The 23386-nt window shown below is 38.7% G+C and overlaps 1 long non-coding RNA gene across 4 annotated transcripts in view; it reads left to right on the forward strand.

Annotated features, from left to right (window-relative positions):
• The first annotated feature begins 4184 nt into the window (after positions 1-4184).
• Positions 4185-23386, forward strand: part of LOC111562350 — a 101682-nt gene continuing 82480 nt past the window's right edge. For 3 of the 4 annotated variants that reach the window (XR_006584907.1, XR_006584908.1, XR_006584910.1), the window contains exons 1-2: positions 4185-4276; positions 5038-5146. This is a non-coding gene — a long non-coding RNA (uncharacterized LOC111562350). Of the gene's footprint in view, positions 4277-4304; positions 4740-5037; positions 5147-23386 lie in introns of those variants that run through there. The other variant, XR_006584909.1, reaches the window with a different exon arrangement.

The following is a 23386-nucleotide window of genomic DNA, read 5'->3' on the forward strand; positions in this document are numbered from 1 at the left end:
TGGGATTGTGTTGAATGTGTGGATTGCTTTGGGTAGTATTGAGATTTTAACAATATTTATTCTTTTAATCCACGAGCATGGAATGTTTTCCCATTTCTTTGTGTCTTCTTCAATTTCCTTCATAAGTTTTCTATAGTTTTCAGCATACAGATCTTTTGCAAATTTGGTTAGGTTTATTCCTAGGTATTTTATGGTTATTGGTGCAATTGTCAATGGGATCAGTTCCTTGATTTCTTTTACTGTTGTTTCATTATTGGTGTATAGAAATGCAACCGATTTCTGTGCATTGATTTTGTACCCTGCGACTTTGCTGAATTCATGTGTCAGTTCTAGAGGTCTTTTGGTAGAGTCTTTGGGGTTTTCCATGTAGAGAATCACATCATCTGTGAAAAGTGAAAGTTTGACTTCTTCTTTGCCAATTTTGATGCCTTTTATTTCAATTTGTCATCTGATTGCTGATGCTAGGACTTCCAACACTATGTCAAATAACAGTGGTGAGAGTGGACATCCCTGTCATGTTCCTGATCTCAGGGGGAAAGCTCTCAGTTTTTCCCCCTTGAGGATGATATTAGCTGTGGGCTTTTCATATATGTCTTTTATGATGTTTAAGTATGTTCCTTCTATCACGATTTTCTTGAGGGTTTTTATTAAGAAAGGATGTTGCATTTTGTCAAGGGCTTTTTCTGCATCTATTGACAGGATCATATGGTTATTATCCTTTCTTTTATTAATGTGATGTATCACATTGATTGATTTGTGAATACTGAACCAGCCCTGCAGCCCAGGAATGAATCCCACTTGATCATGCTGAACAGTTCTTTTTATATGCTGTTGAATTCAATTTGCTAGTATCTTGTTGAGAATATTTGCATCCATGTTCATCAGGGATATTGGCCTGTAATTCTCCTTTTTTTGTGGGGTCTCTGTCTGGTTTGGGAATCAAGGTAATGCTGGCATCATAGAATGAGTCCAGAAGTTTTCCTGCCATTTCTATTTTTTTGGAAAAGCTTGAGAAGGGTAAGTATTAACTCTGCTTTAAATGTCTGGTAGAATTCCCCTGAGAAGCCATCTGCTCAGGACTCTTATTTGCTGGGAGATTTTTGATAACTGATTCAATTTCTTCACTAGTTAGGAGTCTGTGCAAATTTTCTATTTCTTCCGATTTGAGTTTTGGTAACATGTAGGTGTCTAGGAATTTGTCCATCTCTTCCAGGTTATCCAGTTTTTGGCATATAATTTTTTATAGTAATCTCTGATAATTGCTTGTATTTCTGAGGGATTGATTGTGATAAATCCATTTTCATTTATGATTTTACCTATTTGGGTCATCTTTCTTTTTGAGAAGTCTGGTTAGGGGTTTATCAATTTTGTTTATTTTTTCAAAAAACTAGCCCTTAGTTTCATTGATCTGTTCTACTGTTTTTTTTTTTATTCTATATTGTTTATTTTGCCTCTGATCTCTACTATTTCTCTTCTTCTGCTGGCCTTAGGGTTTCTTTGTTGTTCTGCTTCTAGTTCCTTTAGGTGTCCTGTTAGATTTTGTATTTGGGATTTTTCTTGTTTCTTGAGATAGGCCTGGATTGCAATGTATTTTCCTCTTAGGACTGCCTTTGCTGCATCCCAAAGGGTGTGGACTGTTGTGTTTTCATTTTCATTTGTTTCCATATATTTTTAAAATTTCTTCTTTAGTTGCCTAGCTGACCCATTCATTCTTCAGTAGGATGTTTTTTTAACCTCCATGTATTTGGAGGTTTTCCAAACCTTTTCCTGTGGTTGATTTCAAGTTTCATAGCATTGTGATCTGAAAGTGTGCATCGTATGATCTCAATATTGAAGGCTGTTTTGTGACCCAATATATGATCTATCTTGGAGAATGTTCCATGTGTGCTCTAGGAGAATGTGTATTCTGCTGCTTTAGTATGAAAAGTTCTGAATGTGTCTGTTGAGTCCATCTGGTCCAGTGTATCATTCAGGGCCATTGTTTCTTTATTTATTTTCTGTCTAGATGATCTGTCCATTGTTGTAAGTGGAGTATTAAAGTCCCCTGCAATTACCACATTCTTACCAATAAGATTGCTTATCTTTGTGATTAGCTGTTTTATATATTTGTGTGCTATCAACTTTGGTGCATAAACATTTATAATTGTTAGCTCTTCTTGATGGATAGACCCCATAATTATGACATAATGTCCTTCTTCATCTCTTGTTATAGCCTTTAGTTTAATAATCTAGTTTGTCTTATATAATTATGGCTACTCCAGCTTTCTTTTGACTTCTAGTAGCATAGTAGATAGTTCTCCATTCCCTCACTTTCAATATGAAGGTGTCCTCAGGTCTAAAATGGGTCTCTTATAGACAGCAAATCGATGGGTCTTGTTTTTTTCTTTTTTTAATCCATTCTGATACCTTATGTCTTTTGATTGGAGCATTTAGTCCATTTATATTCAGTGTTATTATTGAAAGATAAGGATTTAGAATCATTGTGTTATCTGCAGGTTTCATGCTTGTAGTGATGTCTCTGGTCCTTTGTGGTCTTTACAACATTTCACTCAGAGTTCCCCTTAGGATCTCTTATGGGGTTGGTTTAGTGGTGATTAATTCCTTTAGTTTTCATTTGTCTTGGAAACCTTGATCTCTCCTATTTTGAATGAGAGGCTTGCTGGGTAAAGGATTCTTGGCTGCATATTTTTCATATTCAGCACATTGAAAATTTCCTGCCACTCCTTTCTGGCCTGCCAGAAGGTAGATTTGCTACTACCCTTATGTGTCTACCCTTATCGTTTAAGGCCCATTTGTCCCTAGCTGCTTTCAGATTTCTCTATCTTTGTATTTTGCCAGTTTTCCTATGGTATGTTGTGCAGAAGATCAATTCAAGTTATGTCTGAAGGGAGTTCTCTGTCCCTGCGGGATTTCAATGTCTGTTTCCTTCCCTAGACTGGGAAAATTCTCAGCTATGATTTGTTCAAGTACACCCCTCTCCCCCTTCTCTCTCTTCTTCTTCTTCTGGAACTCCTATGATACGGATATTATTCCATTCCATTGAGTCCCTTAGTTCTCTAATTCTCCCCTCATGGTCCAGAATTTTTTTTTTAAATCTCTCTTTTTCTCATCATCTTTTTCCATAATTTATCTTTTATTTCACTTATTCTTCCCTTTGCCTCTTCAATCTTTGCTGCCATCACCTCTAGTTTATTTTGCACCCCATTTACAGCATTTTAAAATTCATCATGACTATTTTTTAGTTCCTTGATCTCTGCAGCAATAGATCTTCTGCTGTCTTCTATGGTTTTTTCAAGCCCAATGAGTAATCTTATGAGTATATTCTACATTCTTGTTGACTTACATTGTTTATATCTGTTTTGATCATTTCTTTAGCTGTCATTTCTTTGTCAAATTTCTTTTGAGGAGAATTCTTCCCTTTTGTCATTTTGGCTAGTTTTCTATCCCTTATGTGTTTTAAAAGCTTGTTATGTGTCCTGCACCTGTGAGCACCACCATATTAAAGAGGAGTCATACACATACACATACCAGTCCAGGGCCTGGCCCTTCAGGAGGTATTTTTTGGAGTGTGGTACTTGCTTTCTCTTGTTGTGACTTTGATTACTTTATCTCCCTACTCCTAGTGATGTTTTGGACCCTCCACCAGGTGTGCTTTTATTTGTTCGTTGAAGTAGCCCTGGAAAGGAAAACAAACAAATAAACAAAAAACAAACAGAAAATAAAAACAAACACAGAAGCAAACAAACAAAAACACCCCAAAACAAAAAAACCCAGAAACACCAACTACAAGTAAACAACAGGGTGGAGGTGGTGCTGATGGAAGAGGCCTTATCCCACGCAAAGAGAAGTGATAGGGGCGGGGAAAAATTAAATAAAACAAAAGTCACCAGACAGAGCAACTATACGGCTTAATCCGGAGAGAGAGAAAGGAAAGGAAAGCAGAAGGTGTAGAACATGTGTAAAGAGAATAGATTAGATGCGTCTGCCTAAATAAATCAACAACCAGAATAATCAGACTAGAGGAGGGAAGAAGTAAGAAGGAGAAAATGAAGGAAGAACATAAAGAGTTGTCTGTGAATTAAATCAGGCAAGGCAGCAGTGCTGGTCTGGACGAGGGACTGGCTGGCTGGTCAGCGTCAATCCGGCTCCCGGCTCCCGTAGATCCGCACCTAGCAGGGCGGAGGGGCGTGGCTTGGAGTAGGTGGGTCCCGCCTCCACTGGGGGCCGGCTCTCTGTTCCCTGAGCCCCTACCTTGTTGGTGATGGCTAGGAAAAAGGTGAGGCCCCAGTCTCTCCTCCGGACCTGGTGTCCCAAACGGCTCTGTTCAAGCCGTTCTTACTGTGCTATGGGCGCGAACGAGGCCGTTTGTCCTGCTCCGCCGACTCCTGTGCCTCCCTGGTGCTCAGCTGGGTCTTAAACCCGGAAGTCTTAAAGGTTCCGGTCCGCACACCCCAGTTCCAGGGGAGTGCCGCTCCGCATGGCGGATGTATGGCCTCTGGCTGGCGGGCACAGGCAGTCTTTGTCCTTTGAACGGCTATATGCCTTCTTGCCACAGCACTCCAGGGAGGGGACTGCTTTCTCCCACTGTGGACTGTGCCTCTGAACTAGGTACCGGCCCTGGACTGGCTCCCCTCCTCCCAAGGTGCACAAACAGGGCAGCCAGCCCCAGTCTGTAGAAAGCCCCACAGTTCGAGATTGGATCTTTCTCCATCCCGGCCCATGGTTTTTCTCTTGTCCAGGTACAGCCCTACGCTTCCTCAGCCTCTCTTTCTCTTCCTTTTGTCTCTCCCTAGAAGGGGATCCCTCCCCTCCATTCCTCTGCCACCCGTTTTCTCTCTCCCTGTTCACAATCACGCACCCATGGCCCGCCGGGTTGTCCCTGTGGGTCCCTGAGGCATCTCTGTCACTTTGGTGCCCAGACTCTTAGAGTGCAGAGTCCTTTGGCCTCAACACTGCTGTGTTTGAGAGACGAGGGCACTTCGGATCCCCCTACTTCTTGGCCATGTTGGATTCCAACTTTCTCAAATCTCTTTGAAGGAAGGTATTTCTAGTTATGGAGCCATGAAGAGATTGGGCATTGGAGACCAACCAAAGGCAGATAACAAATTGAAGAGCCTTTATTCTTGGAAAGCTGCTAGAACTTCAGGTAAGAATAGTAGGAATACGTCTTCTCCACCCCCCCCCCCCCAAACTTAACTTGGCTGCCAAGAATAATAGTTTCATCAGCATGGGGGACGAACATGAAAACCAACAGCTTTGTTGCCAGAGGGGATGAACTCAATCTGGGTGTGTGTGTGTGTGTGGTGGGGGGTGGTGGTGAAAATATTTGGCTTTATTGTTTAAAAGGGGTGGACATGGCTGGGGACAAAAAAGGAAAGGTGCAGCTTTGCAAGCCCGACCGTATGGTTCTGGTTGGGGTGAATGGTGAGTGGTGGACCAGCCAGAAATGTAATGGGGAAATCCTGGAGATGAGAGACCCACAGAAAGGCTGAGATAATCTCACCATATGTTCTTGACTGATTAGAAAACTCTCCATGCTTGGAGGAGACCTGAGGGAGGCTGGTGAACATTGAAAGCTGAGGGAGACTTGAGAATTGGCTGTAACTTGAAATACATTTTGCCAGCAACATAGAAATTAACCGACAGAGGTGAAAGCTTTGTGGGAATGAGGCATTTGACCTCAAGCTCTGCCCAAATCACTGGCTTACCACTAAGCTATGCACATAAAAGAGAGATCTTTGGGAAAATAGTCTAAAAACAAAAATAAGAATTAAAACACTGAGCAGAGACATCAGTGATTCCACACTTCAAGTACAAGTAAGTTACTAAAAAAAATTATTGAAAAATAATGACCCCACAACCTTAAGAAAAATGAAGCAGAATCAAGAAGTAATGTCTTCTCTCTCTATTTATTAAAGAAACAGTGAGAAAAGATACAATGCAGGAAAAACACCAACCATCCTTTCACGTCAGGCTGAAAGAAGCACAATGATTTTTTCTTTCATTCCCCAATTCCCATATTCCCACCCACGTCAGTAGAAAAAAAAAAAGAATTGCTACAATATTTATCTAAAAATGTTGATTTTTAAAATGAAATTGACTAGGCATACAAGAAAAAGGAAAATATAATCTACACTCAATTTAAAAAAAAGGCAGTCAATAGAAGTTGCTCAGGGTGAGCCCAGATGTTGCTTTATAGACCAAGACTTCAAAGCAGCTATTGTAAATATGTTCAGAGAATTAGAGGGAATTATGGGGTGCCCAGGTGGCTCAGTCGGTTAAGCGTCAGACTTCAGCTCAGGTTATAATCTCATGGTGTGTGAGTTCGAGCCTCGTGTCAGGCTCTGTGCTGACAGCTCAGAGCCTGGAGCCTGCTTCGGATTCTGTGTCTCTCTCTCTCTCTGTCCCTCCCCCACTCATGCTGTCTCTCTCTGTCTCTCAAAAGTGAATAAACATTTAAAAATATAAAAAAAAAGAATTACAGGAAATTATGTTCAAATAATGAAAGGAAAATTTAATGACACTGACTTAACATACAAGAAATAGAAGTAGAGAACTAGAAAGTATAAGAAAAGAACCAAATGTAAATTCTAGAGCTGAAAAATGCAATACGGTAGTGTTTCCTTATCCATGGGGATTATGGTCTAAGAACCCCAGTGGGGGCCTGAAACCTTGGGTAGTACCAAACCCTAAATACACTATATATATATATTTTTTTAATTTTTTTTCAACGTTTATTTATTTTTTTTTTGGGACAGAGAGAGACAGAGCATGAACGGGGGAGGGTCAGAGAGAGAGGGAGACACAGAATCGGAAACAGGCTCCAGGCTCTGAGCCATCAGCCCAGAGCCTGACGCGGGGCTCGAACTCACGGACCGTGAGATCGTGACCTGGCTGAAGTCGGACGCTTAACCGACTGCGCCACCCAGGCGCCCCTATATTTTTATCTATATAGACATACCTATGTTAACATTTGCTTTATAAATTAGCACAGTAAGAAATTAACAGCCATAACTAATAACAAAATAGAACAATTATAACAATATATTGTAATAAAAGTTATGTCTCTCAAAATATCTTTTTTTAAAGTTTATTTATTTGTGTTGAGAGAGAGAGAAGCAGAGAGTGAAGGAGAGAGAGAATTCCAACCAGGCTTTGCTGACAGTGCAGATGTGGGGCTCAATCCCATAAACCATGAGATCATGACCTGAGCTGAAATCAAGAGTTGGATGCTTGACTGACTAAGTCGCCCACGTGCCCCTCAAAAGATATTATTGCACTGCATTCTTGTGATAAAGTGAGATGATCAAATGCCTGCATGATGAGATGAAGAGAGGTCAATGACATAGGCATTGTCACATAGTGTTGGGCTACTATTGAGCGTGTGACAATACATCAGAAAAAGAATCATCTGCTTGTCCACTAGGGTTGACTGTATGTAATTGAAACCATGGCAAGAAAACTGTGGATGATGGGGGACTACTTAACTGAAATAAAAATTTACTACATAGGCCCAGTAACATATTTGAGATGGCAGAAATAAAAATGAGACTTACAGAAAGATTGATAGAAATACTCCAATCAGAAAACTGAAGAGAAAAAAGATGGAAGAAAAAGGAAACTTTTGAATCACATAAAGTGTGTAACATACATGTAATGGCAGTCAATGAAGGAGAGGCAAGACAGAGAAGGGTGTAGAAAAAAAATATTTGAAGAAGTAAATATTTCAGATTTGATGAAAAACTTTTACCTAGATATCTAAGATTCTCAGCGAATCCTATTAGAAACATTAAGAGAACCAGTTAGACATATCCTAGGCCAACTACCAAAAGCCAAAAATAAAGGGCAGTCTTAGAATCAGCAAGAGAAAAGCGACTTCCCACACACAGAGCATTAACAATACGGTAGTAAACAGCTAGCTTCTCATCAGAAACAACAGAGACCCAAAAGCAGTGAAATGACAAAGTGCTGAAGAAAAACAAACCTGCCGATGGCCAACAAAAATACTCTTCAAAAATGAAGGTAACGCTAGGACATTCCCAGATAAACAAAAGCTGGCAGAATTCATTTCGAGCCATCTTTTACTGCAAGAAATGCTACAGGGAGCCAGAGAGGAAGGAACTGACATGAGATCGTAACTGAGATCCACAGGAAAGATGAAGGCCATAGGAAATATTAAGTATATGGGCATACGTAAAAGACCACATATATATTTTTTCCTCTTTTCTCAGTTTCCTTAAAAAAACCCACACAGGAATGTTTAAAACAACGATTAACTAATTATAGCTCCATATTGTTGAATGTATATTACCTATATAAAATATACATTTGAAAAAATATATATTTGACAACATGCAACATAGGTGATAATAATAGCACAGAAGGAGGTCACGAAGCAACATCGGGGCAAATTTGCTTTACTTACCCCAGAGGTAATTACAGCAGCCGGCTGCCACCAGGGTGGCGGTGGTGACCCTATTCTGGATGCAGTTCAGTTCATTTCATATCATTCATTTTATTTCATTTCAGTACGGACGTTAATAACCACTTGGCTACTCATTTAAAGTAAACATTTACCAAGCCCATTGTTTACAAAATCAAATACAGAGACTGAAGTTTAAAAACCACAGTTCTGCCCCATCCCTCCCACTCCGGCTTCTGCTTCCCAGAGAGCAATTTTAAACACTTTCCCCTGCTTTTCCAGGTGATTTCAACCATATTTCTAAATGAAATATTTATATCACTCACTGTTCTTTACTTTTTCAGATTTAGACATTTCGCTCATTTACACCATACATTCCCTTCTTCCTGTCTTCTCAATGTGATTCCATCATCCCCTTTGATTTCTGTATTGGTTACCTTCCGCTTCTTTGTTACTTGTTACATCAGAGCCGTGCCTCATTTTGTAGGAAGAAGATATTATAAGGAGTGGGAGTTTTCCCGTAAGTCTCTCCCTTTAATTTTTCAACTTCCTTGATCTGTATTTTTACTTTTACACGGTAGTGATTGGTGATCTTTACTTTCTGTTCTGCAGCCTTGGTTAAATCTTTCACGTTTGCTTGCAGATGGATGCTACAAGTTGAAATTCAATATTCAGTGTTTATGTTACTTATTAGTGTAGAATATTGGAGGTAATAGAGTTCCCTCCTTGAAACTTCTGAAAGGGGCCAGATAGTAACTATTTTAGACTCTGTGGGTCACAGGGCTTATGTTGCAACTACTCAGCTCTGCCTTTGTAGCATAAAAGAAGCTATAGACAAGAGGTAAATGAATGAGTCTGGCTGTGTTCCAGTAAAACTTCATTTTCAAAAGAAGCAGCAGGCTGGATTTGTCCCACGGGATGGAGTTTGTCAATCCTTGCTTTAGAACTTTGAAGACATGTTTTCATTGTATTTCTAATGATGCTCAACTGACCCTTGTTCCTTTGTATGTGGCTTCCTTTTTTCTTTTTTCCTTTTTTTTCTAGCTGGGAATAGTTTCAATTCTTGCATGCTACAATTTCACAATAATATGTACAGGAGAGGGCATTTACTCATTATTATTTTTTGACTATTGTCTCTGTCTTTTTTTAATGGAAACTTTCTTGGTCTGATTATGGGCCACCTGGATTAATCCTCTTTTGTGTCTAATCTTTTCTGTCTTTTTGGGAAGGGGCGTTCTGTGTCTTATTTTTTGAAATATATTCAACTATGTCTCTTAGAACTTTTACTGATGCTTTGTGGCAGCAATTTAGAACAATTTTTTTTTTTTTTAAATTTAGAGCGGAGAGAAGGGCAGAGGGGGAGAGAGAGAGAGAGAGAGAGAAAGAGAGAGAGAAAATCTCAGGCAGGCTCCACACTCAAAATGGAGCCCAACGTGGGACTTGGATCATGACCTCAGCTGAAATCAACAGTCAGATGCTCAACCAACTGAGCCACCCACGTGCCCTATCAGCAGTAACTTTTAAAAATACTTCTTTCTTGTTCTCTGACCTTCTCCACCTCCTCCTTTTTTTGTGTGTGTGCTAGAGTAGATTTGCCATGAAGCTGATTTCCCCACACTCAGGTCCTGGAAGTTTCTGGGAATTATAGAGTGTTCTCAGTGGGAAGGTACAGCTAGATTACAATCAGGAAGAATTTCTGTGAAAGTGTTTTGGCTAAATAGGTTTCAGAAGAAAGGGATTGGAACCTCTAAGATTCTGTAACTTAAATTGTGGCATATTTTCCACATATAAATGTTTATTTATTTATTTCTTTTTAATTTTTTTTTTCAACGTTTATTTATTTTTTGGGACAGAGAGAGAGCATGAATGGGGGAGGGGCAGAGAGAGAGGGAGACACAGAATCGGAAACAGGCTCCAGGCTCCGAGCCATCAGCCCAGAGCCCGACACGGGGCTCAAACTCCCGGACCGCGAGATCGTGACCTGGCTGAAGTCGGACGCTTAACCGACTGCGCCACCCAGGCGCCCCTAAATGTTTATTTTTTTGTACCTAATTTTACATTCTAATTTCGTACTTTTAAAAAGGCCCTCCATATTGATTAAGCTTTAGGGTTACACAAAATCTAGATTTTCATTTTAGTTTAATTTCTCCGAGAGTACAAATTAGCATTTTTCTAGATTCTTTTCTGTGTTCTGTTTTGTTTTGAACTTTATGTTTCCTTGAGGTAATTTTGTGGTTAGTATACTATTGTTTCCCCCCCCTCCCCCCCCCCCCCCCCCCCAAATGTCTGGTGATTCTTGGTTTTCCATTCTTATTTAAAAGTGAGAAAATAGACAGGCTGACTCTGGGGTCTGTGAACACGGATGGGACATGTCAGCTGGCACATTTTCCTTTAGGAAAGCTGGAAGGAGATCTCTGAAGTGCTAATCCCCAGCTGCCTTTGTTCTCCCAAAGAGTTCATTCAGTTTTTTCTTTTTTAAGAATTCATTCAATTTTTCAAGAGAAGAATTCCCCATGTTCTCTTCCTTAGGAAGAAACACCTGGCTGTGAGGGAAGGATTGACTGTTTCCTCTATAGCCTCTTGCTTTTGGGCCCATGCTTCACTTCCGCCAGCAGACAGGTAGCTCCTTCTGCCGGTACAGCCTCTGTCTGTGTGCTTTACGCTGCACCTTCCTGTGTTCTACAGCATTAGTACCTATTCCTCCTCATGCGTTGTGTCTTCCAGGAATTTATTGAGATTTCTTATTAACTGATAGTCACCCCCTGTTCTCTCAGCGGAGGGCCTTGGAAGAAAGAGATTAACGTGTACCCACTGCATCTTCGATCTGGAGTCTGTGGGCCTTTAATCTCACCAACCAACTCCTAGCCTACTAGATGGCTCAGGTTTTGCTGCTTGTGCTTTTAGGGGTTTTTCAGGGTTTCTACTGAGAACACATACAAAAACCCTACCAAACTCACTTTTTTGAGCAAAACTCCCATTTGTGGATATTTGATATCTTCTTTGGGAGGACATCTGGCTCTCAAGTTTCAGCATCCATCTTTTTTTTTTTATAATTTTTTTTAACGTTTATTTATTTTTGAGAGACGGAGAGAGAGACAGAGCACAAGTGGGGGAGGGGCAGAGAGAGAGAGAGGGAGACAGAATCAGAAGCAGGCTCCAGGCTCTGAGCTGTCAGCACAGAGACCAACGTGGGGCTCGAACTCACGGATCGTGAGATCATGACCTGAGATGAAGTTGGACGCTTAACCGACTGAGCCACACAGGAGCCTCCAGCATCCATCTTAACTCCTTTATGTCTTCGAGAAATTCCTCACTGTTTCTGTCCAAGCCTTCGTGGCTTTCCTGCATTGTCATATTTGTTCATTTTTTAATATTTTGTCATTTTCTTTTTTTTTTTTTGAACATTTATTTATTTTTGGGACAGAGAGAGACAGAGCGTGAACGGGGGAGGCGCAGAGAGAGAAGGAGACACAGAATCGGAAACAGGCTCCAGGCTCTGAGCCATCAGCCCAGAGCCTGACGCGGGGCTCGAACTCACGGACCGCGAGATCATGACCTGGCTGAAGTCGGACGCTTAACCGACTGCGCCACCCAGGCGCCCCGATATTTTGTCATTTTAAAGGGATTTGCAGTGGGGAGAAAAGTAAATGTGTGTGCTAAGCCAACCGTCTTCATCTGGAAGCTGGAACCTTCAAATTTCTAAATGGTGTAATTAAATGGTCTTTTCTTTCTTAATAAAATCCTCATAGTCTATAAATCAGAAAGCTTTTAGAAAAAGCACTCTAAAAATATAATTATGCACACCCACTTATAGAAGCTTTTCATTAACTTCTCTTTAAATGTATTTGATCCTAAAGACATAATCTCAAACTTCTTATCACTTACATTCCATTTTTGACTTATTTTGTTCTCACCAGATATTCTTATCTGTCCCTTCCTCTTTTGGTTGGATATTTAACTCCTTGATACTGTATGATTTAAAATCTCCCCGTCTTTGAAATTGTACTGCGCTCTTAATTCTTATGTGACTCTTCTGCCAAATATTATTGATATTTTAGATGAATGAGAATCTGTTGAAAATTATAGGAAATACTGTGTGTTATGTTATTTAAACTGAAAGGAGAAGACAGTGTTTTTCTGAGTATTCTTAGATCTGCATATATCTATTAATTAATCCAGTAAGAGGATTTTTGAATGCATACAATGCGCCAGGCATCTTTCAGGCTCTAGAAGTAACTGAGTGATCACTGACCAAGACAGAAAAATCTTTGACCTCATGTTGTTTACTTTCTAGTGGGAAACAGATGGTAAACAGGATAACTAGGTGAGGATATGTGTATTAGGGTTCTCCAGAGAAACAGAACTAATAGAAGTATATATGTAAAGATTTATTATAAGGATTATGTGATTATGGAAGCTGGCAAGTCCCAAGATCTTCTAGATGAGTCAGCAAGCTGGAGACCCAGGAGATATGATAGTTTAGTTCTAATCTGGGTCCTAAGGCCTGAGAACCAGGAAAATCAAATGTATAGTCTCAGTCCAAAAGCTGGCAGGCTCAAGACCCAGGAAGAGCCTAGGTTTCAGTTTGAGCTTGAAGGCAGGAAAAACCAATGTCCCAGCTCACAGGCAGTCAGGTAGGAGTTCCCTCTTTAGGGGAGGATCAGATTTTTATTCTGTTCAGACCTTCAACTGATTGGATGAAGGCATATCAGGGAAGATGATCTACTTTACTCAGTCTACCTATTAAAATGTTAATCTTGAAAATTAAAAAAGAAATTTAGAGATGAAACTGACCATGAGGCTTAGAACATATTCTACTCATTCAGTTGTAACATATGCTTGGGGAACTGACTATAACACCTTGGAGATGCACAGTGGAAGACTACAACACAAAGCTGACAGTGGAAGTGGCCCTGTAATTATCTCTGTTCTAAGCATTCAAGTCAGTAATGGGCTGTGACAAGTAGTGTCTCTCAACGTGAATGGAAACTATACTAGATTGGTTCTAGATCTAGATGCAGTCCACACTGCATCAGGCACAGCCCTGGGGATTCCACTGCTGCTCCAAGCGTGCCTCCTCCTCCTTCAAACTCCTTCTAACAGCAACTCAATCTAGAAGCCCAACTATGATAAGATCAGTGGATCCTGATCTCTGCCTCTGCAAGAAACCTCCAGAGGAAAGACCTTCTCATCTATACACTGCCCAAAGCAGCCTGTCTGAAGTGCAATTCCTAGCTCCTTTTAGGGTAAAGTGTGTGATGACAATGGGTATCAATGAGATATTTCAGATTCGATGTCAAGTGTTCCTCTGCCAGATATACAAGAATTCCCCAATTACAAGGTTATTGACGTGTAGACACCCCTGTACTCAGCAGATCCAAATACCATCGATACAGACTATTACCCTGGAGGTTATGACATTGAAAGTGACTTTCTACCACTAGCAGAAGAATTTCCTGTGCCTGATGAGTTACCATCACTGCCTCTAGAATTCAGTGATCAGTTTCAATCAATGGGCCCTCCTGGAGACATACTTTCTGCAGGTAGTTTGGGTTTTTCGTTGGGAAACTGGCAGGAGTTCAGCTTAAATCAGTTTATCTGCCCAATTTCTAACCTGTCAATATGTCTGAACTTCCCCGAACAGGCACTGGTGAGAACAGTGCTTGTAGAGAACTACTCACAGCATCAAAGAAACTTTGAAGCCTCTTCTGTAGAAAACATACCCATGTCTGTGTGTACTTTCACAGCTTCTTGCTCTGATGTGTCGGCATGCTGTTGGAGTCCAAGGTCATGATGAGTGACCACAAGAGAGGAGACAGTGGGTGCTTCGAAGAGGTGACAATTCCTCCACCAGATTTGCAACAATTTAGGGAAGTCTGAGGCTTAAAACCCCCACAGTACCTGCACTTTAGTGAAGTTATAGAGATTATGTAAATAATCTGCATTGTTCTGTTTTTTTTTTTTTAATGTTTTAAAATTTGTTTGAGAGAGAGAGAGAGAGTGTGAGTGAGTGGGGCAGAGAGAGGGAGACGCAGAATCCGAAGCAGGCTCCAGGCTCTGAGCTGTCAGCACAGAGCCTGACACAAGGCTTGAACTCACACACTGAGAGGTTATAACCTGAGCTGAAGTCTGACGCTTAACTGACCGAGCCCCTTCTGCATTGTTCTTTGTAGCAGTGCTTAAGCACTTTTCTCAGTGAGCTAAAATGGGCCTGCCTACACTCACTGATCCATATGCCTCTTGACATGTTAGCCATTTTCCGTGTCCTAACCCACTTTAACTGGATGAGATTTATGTTGGCTATGCCATTTTTGAACATCTTTTTGTATTAATATTTGTGTTGAAATAATGAAATAAAAATCAGTCCTACTATCTTGTTAGCATGATCATAGATTTATATAAAATTGATTATTTTAATTTTCCTATCTTTTGGGAGGTAAATTTTATGTACAGATTTAACTTTTCATAGTTTCAATTGGACTTTCAAGATATTTTGTACATTTGTTTTGGAATGAATTTTGGTGGTGTTAGTATCATTACCTAGCACCCTCATTTTTAAATATAATCAGGATTTCATTAAATCTTTTTTTCCACTAAAGTATGATTATTTCATTAACACATTTCTATACACTCATTCATTTCTAGCTGTACATATGATAAGGAAAGATCTGATATATCAACATGTCTTAAATGGATTGTTTAGAAGTGTAAACATTTTTCATTATTGGAAAGAGTAATTGTACCTTCTGTGTATCTGTTAATAAACCAAAATCATCATGACAGACTTTTAATGGTATCTGTATGTTTTGATGCAATGGTCTTGTAAAGGTTTTTATTGAAAATGACCATTAGCCAGTCTTTCTTACTGACAATAAATTATAAATAAAATAAAATAAAATAAAATAAAATAAAATAAAATAAAATGTTAATCTCATCCAGAAACACCCTCACAGACACGTTCAGAATAATTTTGAACAAATATCTGGGCACCCCAAGGCCCTGTCAAGTTAACACATAAATTAACCATCACAATGAGGTATATTAGATAGAGTGTGTCTGTCATGTTAAGAAACAGCAATGTATCTGCAGTGGAATAAACATGGGGCAAAGAAGGAAGAGATGAAACCAGAGAGGTAACGGGGGTGCCAGATATACTGGAGCTTGGTAGGCTCTTAAGAGTGGGAACCAATAAAAGGGATTTGAACAGAGAAGTTTTTTGTTATTGTTGTTTGTTTGTCTGTTTTTAGTAAGCAGTATGCCCAACATGGGGCTCGAACTCAAGACTTTGAGATCAAGGGTCACACCCGAACAGGGATGTCTTGATCTGATTTAAATGTTGAGTCCTGCCGGCTGCAGTATTGAGAACTGACTGAAGAAAGCAATGGCAAAATCAGAAAGTTTATTTAGGATGCCTGTAGTGGGTTGAATGGTGCCCCTTTCCCCCAATAAGTCCATATCCCAATCCCCAGAACCTGTGAATGTTACATTATTTGGAAAATGGATCTTTGTAGACATAATTAAACAAAATATCTTGAGATGAGAGAGAATTCTGGATTATCCAGGTGGCCCTGATATCCAGTGACAAGTGTACTTACAAGAGAAACACACAGGAGGATTTGAGATGGACAGAAGAGGAGGACAGAATGGAGGCAGAGAGGAAGCGACGTGGTCACAAATGAAAGAATATTGACAGCCTCCAGAAGCTGGATGAGGCAAGGAAGGATTCTCCCTTTAGAACCTCCAGAGGGAGCGCAGCTCTACCCATATCTTGATTTTGGACTCCTGGTCTTCAGATCTATGAGAGAATACATTTCTATTGTTTTAAGCCATCCACGTTGTGGTAATTTGTTGCAGCAGCTACAGGAAATGAATGCAAGGCCTTTGTGATAGTCTTGGTGCAAGAGGTCTCTGTTAACAATTTTCCATGAGCTCTGGATCCTGATTGCCTAATGGCTGTCACCTAGATTAGCCAACATGCCAGTCAATCACAACTTCAAAATAGAAAATATTATTTCTTCTTTTCTCAGATTCTGTTCCATGTCTTGAATTCCCTATATCAGTTGATGGGACCTCATTCTTCTCGGAGTTTTACTGTGACTAGTTTTATATATTACTCATTTCCAAATAAAGTTCAGCACCGTCTTTCGTTTTTCCCCCCATTGGACCTTGCCTATAGATCTCTAATAATATTTATTATGTTTTATTACATTTTTGTCTCTTTCACTACACACTCTGGAGAGCAGGGACTGTGTTTTGTTTATTTATCTCATGGTCTTATCACCTGGCGTATGTCCTGGTTAGAGGATAAGCTTAAAATGATTTGATGATTTTCAGAATAAATGATCCATCTTCCTAGCCACACAAGCCAGGAGTCTTGGAGGTGCTCTTGGTTCTTAATGCCTCATTAACCCCCTATACTTAGTTGGCCATTTACTTCAATTTACTTTACTTTCCAAGTATCTTTTGTATCGGCTTTCCATCTGCCATCCTTGCTGTCGTTAACTTGTTTTTCATAATTGTTCACTGGTACCATGTCAATGTCTCTTGCTTCCTCCAGTTCTATCCTTCTATGGTCTCTTCACCACATGACCACGAGGCTGAGGTTTCAAACATGCACGTTTGATCATATAATTTCCTGTTAAAATGACTTTGATAACTTTCAAAGACCTTATCTGGCATACAGGATTTTTCATGTTCAAGCCATTTTCCTGTATGTCCTTAAAATACTTCTGTCCCGAACTGCTTGCTCTTCATGCATGTAAATGTGTATATCTGTAAATTGATCTGTAAATTGATAGACCCTCAGGGCAGGGAGATTTAGAACCATGATTCCTGTCCTCACTGAATCCCTGTTGCATATTGCAGACAGTGATTTTAAATAGTATAACTGCTCCAATAAAATTGATTATAACAGTGATATAAACATTTGAAAATAATATGAAACCTACAGAGAGGGATGGGCTTGTCAGACACAGACTTCTGATAAGATGAGTGGGAATTGAGTCAGGTCAAGAAGGAAAGGTAAGGTTTTAAATTTTTTTCCAGTTAGAACTACGTATGCAAAGAGAGAAGGTGTGTTGGTAGGGAAAATGGTTGCATAAGCCTGTGTATATGAGTTGGGTAGAAATAAGACTACAATTAATGGAAGGGATTAGGTTAGGAATGATCTTATATACCAGGTTAAGGGGTCTGCATGTTATACTCAAGGCAGTGAAGAGTTACTGAAAGAAGTAAGTGTGTAAGTGGCATGATCATATTTGTGTTTTAGGGAAATAATTCGGTGAGGAATCTAATGAATGGATTGGAGTAGAGCAAAAATGGAGACAATGGAAGACCTTGGCAATGATCCACCTGGTAAATTATGAGAATCTGAATTCAGTCAGTAGCAGGGAGCCAGAGAAGAAGGTATGAATTTGAAAGGTACAAATAGTAGTAATTGATGCCTGATGATATAGGTCAGGGAGAAGGATGAGTCAAGCAAGATGATCCTTAGGTTTCTAGTTTGGGAGAAGAGAAAAACAAGTATATGAAGAAGGTGTTGGAAAGAAGATGATCAGAGCGGACGAAGATGCTCATTGGACATCCAAGGGGAGATGTGCACGCACAATTAGAAACGATGGTTTGGAACACAAAACATTCATTTTGGTTTCAGAGGTATATATTTTGGAGTTATTGGCATATAGGCATTAGTTGATGCCATGGAGATTATATAATGGCAATTAGGAAAAGTACTTGTGTAAGTGGAGGAGTTAAGAGGAGAAGTTTGTTTGAAAGTCTGAGAACCTCAGTATTTAAGAGATGATTGAAGAGGAGAAAGTAAAGGGACAAGAAAGGAGAAAAACCAGGAAAGAGTCTTTTTTTTTTTTTTTAATTTTTTTTTTCAACGTTTATTTATTTTTGGGACAGAGAGAGACAGAGCATGAACGGGGGAGGGGCAGAGAGAGAGGGAGACACAGAATCGGAAACAGGCTCCAGGCTCTGAGCCATCAGCCCAGAGCCTGACGCGGGGCTCGAAGACGCGGGGCTCGAACTCACGGACCGCGAGATCGTGACCTGGCTGAAGTCGGACGCTTAACCGACTGCGCCACCCAGGCGCCCCTAAACCAGGAAAGAGTCTTAAAGCCAACTGAGGAGCCAGCTGACAGGAGCCAACTGAGGAGGACGGAATGACACAGGGAGATGACGTCCAGAGTTAGGTGTGGCAGGGACGTCCAGTAACATAAAAATTTAAAATTTTTCTTTCACTCTGGCAGCAAGAAGTTCTTTCATGATGTTAGTGTAGCAGTATTGGGAAAGAGTGAGGCTAGAAACTGGCTTGCAGCCGTGGTTTGAAGAGCAGATAAGTGTTTACAACTTGGGGACATAAGATTGGAGACAACTTTTTCAAATAGGAAGTAGTTTGGCATTAGAGAGAAGGATGTAGAGTTGTGGTCAAGGAGCAAGACTTTTCAAACAGGGAAAGTAGGAAGAATATATGCTGAAGGAAAAGAGCTGGAAAGAGAGAGATAGAGATATAGTCAAGAAGGGGTAATTAGTTTAGTGATGTCCCTAAAGACATGGAGGAAGAATTAAATACAGAGCTCAGGGGAAAATACTTAACCAGAATTTTTCAGGGAAAATAATAACTAAGGAATAGGGAGGTAACAACTTAAAAGGCCTGGATGTGAACACTAGAGCTAGTTGAAATGAAGGTTCATCTAATTTACTTTATTAGAATCTGAGAAAAAAAAAACCATTTTCTCCTGAGAGTGAAAATATAGGATGCAAATATTAAACTAGTGGCAAATATTTAAATATAAAATGTAAGATATTATTAATAACAACTGACAAATAATGGCGGTAGGGCTGGGGATTAAACATGTTCTAAATGAAATAAGACAGCTGGAAAGATTTTGACTAACTCCCACTTGGTCTTACAGTCTCCACTTAGATGTTGCTTCCTCCATAAAATGTAGTCAAGATGGGTCTCTTCTATGTGCATCTGTAGTATCTTTTGCTTTCCCTTAACTGTCTTAAAATGCTCAGTTGTAAACACCTTTTCATTCATTTATATTTCAACTAGATTTTAAGCTGCGTACAGACAAGGACTAGGTTTATCTTTTTTGGCATTTGATTTTCAAATTTATTTATTTATTTATTTAAATTTTATTTTTTATTTTTAAAAATTTACATCCAAATTAGCGTATAGTGAAACAATGATTTCAGGAGTAGATTCCTTAGTGCCCCTTACCCATTTAGGCCATCCCCCCCTCCCACAACCCCTCCAGCTACCCTTAGTTTGTTCCCCATATTTAGGAGGCTCTTCTGTTTTGTCTTCCTCCCTGTTTTTATATTATTTTTGCTTCCTTTCCCTTATGTTCATCTGTTTTGTCTCTTAAAGCCCTCATATGAGTGAAGTCATATGATTTTTGTCTTTCTCTGACTAATTTCGCTTAGCATAATATCCTCCAGTTCCGTCCACGTAGTTGCAAATGGCAAGATTTCATTCTTTTATATATACAATGGAGTTTTACTTGGCAATCAGAAAGATTGATTTTCAAATTTTATCACAGTGGTTGCACAGAGTAAGGGCTCAATATGTATTTGTTCAATGAATATATGAGTTTTTGATTCTGAAGTTTGGATTTGTAGATTAAAAATTATTTAAAACAGGGGCAACCTGGATAGCTGATCCAACTTTGGCTCAGGTCATGAACTCCTGGTTCATGAGTTTGAGCCCCGTGTAGGGCTCTGTGCTGACAGCTCAGAGCCTAGAGCCTGCTTCAGATTCTGTCTGTCTGTCTGTCTCTCTCTCTGCCCCTTCCCCATTCACACTCTTTCTCTCTCTCAAAAATAAATACACATTAAAAATTATTTAACATAAACAAAACTATAGAATTTTTACAAATAAGACATATTTTCCTATATATTAAGACTAGCATAGATAGCTGACTCATGTGGTAAGAAATGATTAAAAACAGTATTAAAAAAGAGAATATGACATATATACATTATAACAATATTTATAAATAAGTTGAACTCCTCTATTAAAAGAACAAGTTCATGTAGGATTTTAAAAAGTCAACAAGTTAATGGTGAAAAAAGATACCATTCAAGAAAAATCACCTAAAAAGTTAAAAGTTAAAGAATAAGCACAGGTCAAGGCAAACAAAAAGAAAACTGACATCCAAAGCAAAATTCATATTGATAAAAGGTAAAATTCACATTTTGTCATCACTTTTTCATCTATCTCTATCCCTTTATGTTTGTGTCTATTTAGTTAATGAGTTATTACTGTTGTGTTTTAAAGCATATTCTAGGTTATCTTCGTTTTTCACTAATAACCCTTAAATAATGTAGATATTAGGAATTATTGTATCCTATAAACAGAGAATATATTATTTTTTTTTAATTTTTTTAACCTTTATTTATTTTTGAGACAGAGAGAGACAGAGCATGAATGGGGGAGGGGCAGAGAGAGAGGGAGACACAGAATCGGAAACAGGCTCCAGGCTCCGAGCCATCAGCCCAGAGCCCGACGCGGGGCACGAACCCACGGACCGCGAGATAGTGACCTGAGCTGAAGTCGGACGCCTAACCGACTGAACCACCCAGGCGCCCCATAAACAGAGAATATATTCTTAAGACATTAAAGCATGACCACACATCAGGACATATAAAGCTCCGTATGTTACTTTAAAAAGCAGAAATTTACAGGACACAACCCTTGAACATAAGTAGGAAAACAGAAATATAAACAATATAATTTTGACTTAAAGACTCAAACACTTGGAAATTAAAAAAAAAAAAAAAAATTATCCCTAGTAGCTTCCAGGTCTGGAAGAAAACAAAATTGCAATTACAAAATATTGAGACTAGTGTGACAGTCAGAATAGTAAGAGTGTGCTTGAGAATTTTAAATATGTTATTTATTAAAGAAGAAAAATAGAGATTAAAGAGGCTAAGCATTAATATAAGAAGCTAAGGAAGGGCAGTATAAGGAGTCTAAAAACATCAGTAGGATGGAACAAAAAACATTAAAGCAGAAAATTAGGAAATAAAAAAATTCTAGATATTCTTTCAAAACAGTTCATTTAGAGGCTTAATTACTAGACAAATTGGACTCAAACAAAGAAAACGATAAAAGCAACAGAAGAGACATACACATTATAAATGAAAATGGTAATTACCACTAATATGAAATTTTATTGTTATAGGGATAATAATTTTTCCCAAATCATTCATAAATATCATGCATTTCAGTTAAAGTTGTAAAACTTTTTAAGTGGCAGATTTGATAAAATGATACTAAAGTCATCTGTAAAACGAATATTTTCTAAAGTGAAGAAACAAGTAAAATGGACAATGTTTGGTTAAACATGTAAAAAATATTTTAAAAAGTGGGAAAATGATAAACACAAAATTGAGGATAGTGGTTATGTCCAGGTATGTGTGTGGGGGGAAGAGACACAGGAGAATAGAATGGGAAGAATATGGGAAATGGAAGTTACTGTTAATGTTCCTTATCTTGGCCTGGGTGATGCATTTTTTTTTTTTTTAAGTAGGCTCTACACTCAACTTGGGGCTCAAACTCACAATCCTTAGATCAAGAGTCACATGCTCTACAGACTGAGCCAGCCAGGCGCCCTATGGGTGATGGATTAATGGGTATCCATCTCATTATTAAACAATCACTGAATAAATGTTAAATAAATAAAACAGTAAGATAGGTCTGTTTCAAGAACTAAGATTGACCAAGAATTATGATTAATCCAATTTCATGCACCCAAAACTCACTGTGAAAACTTAATAAGAGAATAGCTAAAGAAAACTTTAAATAGAATAATTGTGTGTATGGTGGGCAGGGGGCATTAAGAACTAGGACTTAAACTTCTTGGTACTAAAATATACTGCATTTTATATTATTATATTTTTATATAATATATACTATATATATAATATTAAATATATAATATATTTTTATTAAAATATACTGTAAAGCTACCATAATGAAAATAGTGTATTTCTGGTCCAGGAATTACACAATCTGATGAAACACATTTGAAGTCCAGAAATAGATGTGTGTGTGTGTGTGTGTGTGTGTGTGTGTGTATTAATTATGATATATGATGTATTGAAGAGAATTTAGGATAGTGATCCTGGCTCATCTGCTTCTCCATAGATATTTTTATTATCTTCATTATGTTGGTATTTTAAGTCAAATGTAAGCAAGAATAAACATTTAAACATTATTTTGAGATGATCATTACAAAGAAAAAGATTAAATTCCATCCCTTGATTCCCTAATAACTAAAATAAATTCCAGTTGGATTAACCTTAAATAGAAAAGAGAAACATAGAGATTTTGGAAAACAATATGAACAAATATTTATATAATCAAAAAGAATGTGAAAATCTTTCTGGGTTTAACGTCAAAGAGATGAACAAAAAGGCTTTTGAGTCTTACTTCTTCCATTAAACAGTATCTCAGAGTGTGCCTCTCCTCTCTCCCTTAGGATTTTGTGGATAGTTGCTTTCAGGAAGTCTTGGCCAGCCTGAATTCCGTGTCCTCTTCTAAGAAATTTGCTTTTTCTGGGTAGATATATGAATAATATTTGATTTTTCCTGACATTCCATCAATTAAAAAGGATAGTTATGGGGAAGCTATAGTTTGCAACAGACATACCTGAAACACACACTCTTGTGCTTGGCATATTGAAGTCATTTCTTCGTTTTAGAAAGATTTTTCTGTATTACATCTTTGAATATTTTTAATAGAAGGTATTTTGCTGGATTTTGGAGGACCCATTTCTTTCTCTGCCAAATTTGAAAGCAAGCAAGCAAGCAAGCAAACCCAGGAGACAGGTTAATGGAGTTTAACGAAAGCTGGAAAATATGACTTGAGAGCTGAGGTCAAGTTTATGATATCAAGATTTATGATATTCCTCCTGAATTAGGAGACAGTTGTACTCACCTGTGTCCCTC

This window comes from Felis catus, chromosome C2 (genome assembly GCF_018350175.1).
Source record: "Felis catus isolate Fca126 chromosome C2, F.catus_Fca126_mat1.0, whole genome shotgun sequence".
NCBI lineage: Eukaryota > Metazoa > Chordata > Mammalia > Carnivora > Felidae > Felis > Felis catus.